Raw genomic sequence first — 6,357 nt, 5'->3', positions numbered from 1 at the left:
GGAGCTGTGTTAGTGGGTGAGCGCATGCCCATCTAAGGGAGGTCGTGGCTACCCAGCTCCAGCTGGGCCCAGCATGGCCAGATAGCCTGGTTATGTTTTCCTTAGAGAGACAGGAAATATAGGTTATGAAGCAAAGTTTTCCAATGTTAAAATATTATGAATTCAATTGAATTTTTAATGTTGTGTAGGACCAAAAATTACATCCATTTAGCCTTCAGGCTACTGTTTTGAAACCTTTTGACCAAATAATTTCAAAATGTCCTTCCAGAGTTTACACTGGCATCAAAGAAGTATTCCTACCTATCCTCCCCTGCCCTACACACACAGAGCAGCTCCTTCTATCCCACTCAGGTCATAGAGCCTGAGTAACAGGGAAACCTTGGGTGTGGCCACCATCTTTCTCTCCATGGACTCCAGCCCTCTCACCCTTCTGACTATAGGGAAAGGGGTGCAGAGATCCAGCCTCAAATGCCTAAAGTTGACAGGGCCTCATGGAGGGCCAAGAGTGGAAGGGAAGTAACACCTATTAAGCCCCTACTTTGTGTCAGGCATTGTGGTAGACTCTTTATAGCATCACCTAGTGGTGAAGAGCCCAGGCCCTCCAGTCATACACACCTGGGTTTGAATCCTGGCTCTGACACTTGTAAGCTATGTATCCTTGGGCTTGTCCCTCTCCTGGCCTCAGTTTACGCATCTGTAAAACAGAAATCATAATGTTTCCAGTTTCTCAAGGCTTTGGTGGGGATTAAATAAGAAACTGTATATTTGGCAGATATTGTGAATTGGCTACCCCCAAATTCTTTACAACCTCCCTTGCCATGAAGGCTGGCTTGGTATTCTAGGCTTCCTAGCAGGTAGGGTTGCACGAACAACCCAGATGACAGAGTTTTGGCCAATGATATGCAAGTGGAAGTTGCTTGGTGTTACTTACCAGAAACGTTTTTTTAAATATTTATTTATTTTTATTTATTTATTCATTTGGCTGTGTTGGGTCTTAGCTGCAGCATGCAGGATCTAGTTCCCTGACCAGGGATCAAACCCGGGGCCCCTGCATTGGGAGTGTGGAGTCTTAGCCACTGGACTGCCAAGGAAGTCCCAGAAAAGTTTTTTTAAAAAGACAGGCTCAACTGACATTCTTCAGCCTTTTGCGCTTCCCCTCATGTTCTGCCTGGAACAGAGACGTGATGGACAGAGGAACAGCAGCCATCTTGAAATCTTGGGAACAGAGGTTGACTTGATAAGAATGTTAAAGCAGAAAGATGGAAAGAGCCTGGATTCCTCCAGACTTCTTACGTTAGATAAATAAAGCTCCATAAAATGTATGTGCCACAGTTACTTTTCATCTATGCTACTTGCTGTCAAGCACATTTCTGACTCACACAATATAATACCTGGTTCACTGCAATACTCAATAAATATTAGCTATTGTTATTTTGCCTATGTTACTTTTCATAATCATAACCATGGGTGGTTATGCTGAGGGTGTTATCACCCTCAGTTTAGAAGTGGAGAAATTCAAACTTCCTCCCAGAATGGGTTGTAAAATTTCAGCGAGATGGGTAGCCATAATGACAGCAAACATTTATCCTTGCTCACTATGTTGCTGGCACAGTTCTAAGTACTTCACATATATAAACTCAGTTACTTCCTACAGCAAACCTGGAGGAAAACACTTTTATTCCCACATGAAAGATGAGGAAACAGAGTCAGAGAGGTTAAGAGATTTGCAAGGTCATATAGCTAGCCAGCACTTGATCCAGGATTCGAACTCTGCAGTCTTAGGACAGTGTCTGGCATCTGTGTGTGTGTGTGTGTGTGTGTGTGTGTTTAATTAGAAAAAAGAGTGCAGCTCATAGATGTTAAGTGACTTGTCTAAAGCCATACAGCCAGAAAGAGGTGGCTGAACCCAGGATTTGGATCCAAGTCTGGCTGACTCCAGACCCACATCATTAAGGGAATCCTTGTGGGTGAAGAAGTGTGTGGCCTGCCATGTTGGGTTGTTTTGTTTTTCTTACTGGAATTTTTATTTCTTTTTTTTCTTTGAATTTTATTTTATTTATTTATTATACAGCAGGTTCTTATTAGTTATCTATTTTATACGTATTAGTGTATACATGTCAATCCCGATCTCCCAATTCATCACACCACCACCCCTCCCTGCCACTTTCCCCCCTTGGTGTCCATATGTTTGTTCTCTAGTGGCCTGCCATGTTGAAGAGTCACATATGTTTTCACTATGAGGCAAGGCTTTGCAGAAGGAAAAGCCTAGAGCCATGCTCAAGGCTGCTGCCCCTATCCAGCTGAAGAATCTGAGGCTCAGAGACAGAACACAACACACCCAAGTTTGTCCAGCTAAGAGGGCAGTGATGGGCCAGGAATCCAGCTCTACTCTATGACTGTGGGGACTAAGGGGTCTGAGGAGATCTGTTCATCCCTGATCGCAATGAGCCTTGGAGACAGAAATGTAGCAGCAGCAAGGGACAACCCAGACATTACTTGTATTAATTAAGAGGGCATTAAATTGAAGGGACACACGCAGGCCATCAGTTACCAGCTTGTGCTCTGACGGCCTCACCATTCTCTATGAGTCCAGCTGGGCTTGTGTGGGGTGCAGAGAGCTGCCCCTCACACCCTGGCTCTCTACTAAAGTGCTTAATTGTCTGAGAAAAGATACCAGCACTCCTGCCCACCTCTGGGTGAAGTTGCAATAAACTAATTGAAATTAACTGGCTTGGATCTCAGAAGGGAAGGGGCCACTGGTAGGGAACTATAGAGCACACATTCATTCAACAAATATTTGTTCAGCATCTTATGTGCCAGGCACAGTGCTATGAGCTATGAATATGGCAACAATCAAAGCAGGTAAAGGCCCCATCCTCATGGAGATCATATTTGTGGGAGGATTGAAATCTACCTTCTACAACTCATAGGTGCAAAAAAAGTATAGGTTCTTTACTTTTTATAAGTGACAGGTTTTTTTTTTCTTGTGCCTCCCCTATCTATTATTGAGAGAGAAAAATATAAACCTGATTATTAACAGTAACTTAGTCTCTTCCAGTCTAAAACCATCTCACATAAGTTAGTGCTTAGTATCTTTTGAGTAAAATGTTCATCATTCTGTGCCTTCACCCCTTCCTCTACTCAAGATCGTGTCTGGGTGTTGGTCAATCCACATATGGATCCTTGTGCTGTCCTTGGACTGTTACCTAAGAGGCCAGGGGACAGCACATGGACCTATATGTGGGCCACCCTCCCCTCCCCCCTGATTCAGTGGTAGGGTAGGAAACCCCAGGATATCTTGGTTTAGAGGAAGGAAAACCCATCTGTAGCCAACTGCCAGAGCCCCGCCCATATCCCCTCAGCACCCCACCCATGCTCCAAGGATGATTACTGCAGCTATGACCCAAAAGACCTGGCCACAGGAGCATGCTTGGCCTGTGCACTGGACAAGGCAGAAGTGCTAGTGATGTAATGCCCACAAAAATACCCTTAAACCAATGACCAATGGGGAGTTGATGGCTACACCATCCTCTTCACCCATTGTATGGAATAACTCTGAGGGGTGTTCTTAATTGCCTCCCAGAGTTCCCCAGTGGGATTAGGCTTCAGTTGCCCACAGTGGTAAATTATTTGATCACACATGATTTATTCACAGGCTTTCCTTCTCTGCCTCCCTCCCTACTCCACTATCGGTATTTCCTGGGATCATCCCCCAAATAAACTAGTTGCTCTCAAATTCTGGACCCAAGGTCTGCATCTGAGGGAACCCTAAGACATCATCCATTTAATATTTTTTAAATGTCATATCCATTATATATTTTATTGGGGGGGATGATAGATAATAAACAAATATAGTAGAAGCTCTTTTATCTCATGTTATCGAAACAGATATTTGATCAATGTATCAAAAATATTAGTTCAAATGTGGATTAATCATAACATATGATGCATATATACCTTAAACATTTTAGTCTAATTTAAAATAAGTAAATGTATAGTTAAGTGCCAATCTTTTGACAAAGGGCTAATCTTCAGAATATTCTGCATTGTTCACTAAGGCTTCTGGGTAAGTGGAGATATGTTTGGGGAGAGCCTGAAGAAGAGGCAAGGGGATGACAGAAGGGAACTGATCAGTGAGAGCCAGCTCTAGAACTCAAGGCTTGTGAGTCCCAAGGCTCGTAAGACCAAGGCTTGTCAAGGTTGGAATGCCAACCTTGCCAAGGTTGGAATGGAGTCAAAATTGCCGTGAAGCCGCTGGTCGCCAGCCCTTCCAGGGGCCCAGGGACAGTGGGCGATCATGTTTGCCAGCAACACTGCTCCAGAGACGTGGGCAACTGCTGTCCAGTTTCACATCCCAGGCCAGCTACCCTGGAGGAATTGAACCTGACCCACCCACTGATCCACAGAGACAAAACCCAGAGGGCCCCCAAAGACAGCGTGAGAGGGAGCTGCCTCCTGGGATAGTGTGTTGCTTTATGGCAAGGTCACAGGGCATCTATGTGGGAGGTTTTCCCAGATTGCCCCACCCCCAGCCATTATACAGTTGGGCCTTCTAAGGAGCAGTTTGGAGAAAGGGCTTAGAACCAACTTTATAATTCTCATAAGGAGCACCGCACTTCATACAAATTAAAGTGGTTCCATGGTTCCTAATGATTTTCCCAATGACCATGCTAGTGTTCCCCACTTTTCTTCTGGAAATGGAGTCATGAGCCAGACCAGTTAGAGACATCTGGAATTTTTCACACCAGAGCTGAGGAAATGTTCTCTATCCTCCAGGAGTTGCTAAAGCTGGAAGGCTATGATTCTGGAGTTGCCAGAGGCCACATTCCCCTCCATGTAGAGAACAACCATCTGTGAGAGGCAGGAATGACTCCAACAAGCAAGAGAGAAGAGAGAGAAAAAAGCTTGACAGCATTTTAGACTGGATGTCTAAATCCAGTCATTGCTGGGATCACCTCCACTCTGTACGATCCATGGTTTGGTTATGTGAGCCAATAAATCCCCTTTTCCTGCTCAAAGTAGTTAGAGTTGGGTTTCTATCACTTTGAGCAAAGAATCTTTGACTAATACAGATATCCTCATCAATGGAAAAGATGAGGAGCTTTCAAAGGGCCTCCCAGGCAACAGATGTTCACAGGCAGGGGCTGGAGAGAGAGGAAGAGGAACACAGAGATGACTGCATATAGGAAATACCTTCCGGGGACTCCTAGGAATACATATACCCCTGCTTAATTCTTCTTTTCTCACACACACACACACACACACACACACACACACACACACACACACACACACACACACACACATCAGGGATAAAGGGGAAAAAGACCTTGAGGAAAACATATTGTTATAACACAACACTCTGAGTCAGATACTTATTTAACCTCCTTGTAAAGCCCATACCCTCGGTGTATTCTCTTTCACTATATAAGGCAGCAAAGAAAATATACACTTTAGCTATTATTCTGACTCTTATTCTCTCTCTCTTTCCTAAATCATTTCTAAATTATTACCTTTTATAACCTTATATAACCATAAAAACTAGAACAGATCCATTCTTTATGAGGAATTGCACAATTCATATCTCCTCTCAAAGAGAAGGCCTCATGTGCATGTAAAAGCTCGAACATAAAGCACTGGGGTTATCTGTCAATCCAAGAGCAGGCCCCAGCCTGGTGGGCAGAGGAGGGAGCTTAGAGAAATAAACTTGGAATCAGTGTTTTATTTCCTTTTTATTATTGGGAAGAAATGTTAGTTAATTGAGAAAAATATGTGTAAGTTTTTCTAAAGCCCTGTTGTGGGAGGTGGGGGAGGAGTTCATTGTACGAATAGTCATCATTTGAGGGTTAATTGTTCTTTAATACTTTGGGATTGAAGGGAAATTATGGAGGAGGGCTTGAGGGCTTGAGGTCCTATATGAGTAAAAAATGCTGAGAAGAGACACCACAGGCTTTTAATAGATGATAGATTAGACTGTTGTCAGGAGTATCTCCCTCCCTCCCCTCTACCTCTGTGGATGGAGTATACTTCCTCACCCCTTGACTCTGGGCTTGGCCACGCAACTCGCTTTTGTCAATGGGCTTGAAATATGCTTGTGCAGTTGGGCACCCTCTCTTGCCGTTCAGCCATCATCAGGCGAGAAATGAGTTCTGGTTAGCCCGCTTGTTCTAGGAGGAGAATGAGAGATACATGCAGCAGATCCACCCAGCTACCAGGAAACTCATAACCCAAAGCTAAATGCTGTTGTATCCCACCTAGAGTTTAAGGTTGATTGTTATGTGGCATTACTAGAGCAATAGCTAATTGATAGAACACATTAATGTGATTTCCCTTGAACAGGCAAACTAGTGAAGACTG

This window comes from Neophocaena asiaeorientalis, unplaced genomic scaffold (genome assembly GCF_003031525.2).
Source record: "Neophocaena asiaeorientalis asiaeorientalis breed wild unplaced genomic scaffold, Neophocaena_asiaeorientalis_V1.1 scaffold82, whole genome shotgun sequence".
Taxonomy (NCBI): Eukaryota; Metazoa; Chordata; class Mammalia; order Artiodactyla; family Phocoenidae; genus Neophocaena; species Neophocaena asiaeorientalis.
The sequence above is the reverse complement of the archived record's forward strand: the minus strand, read 5'-3'. Positions refer to the sequence as shown.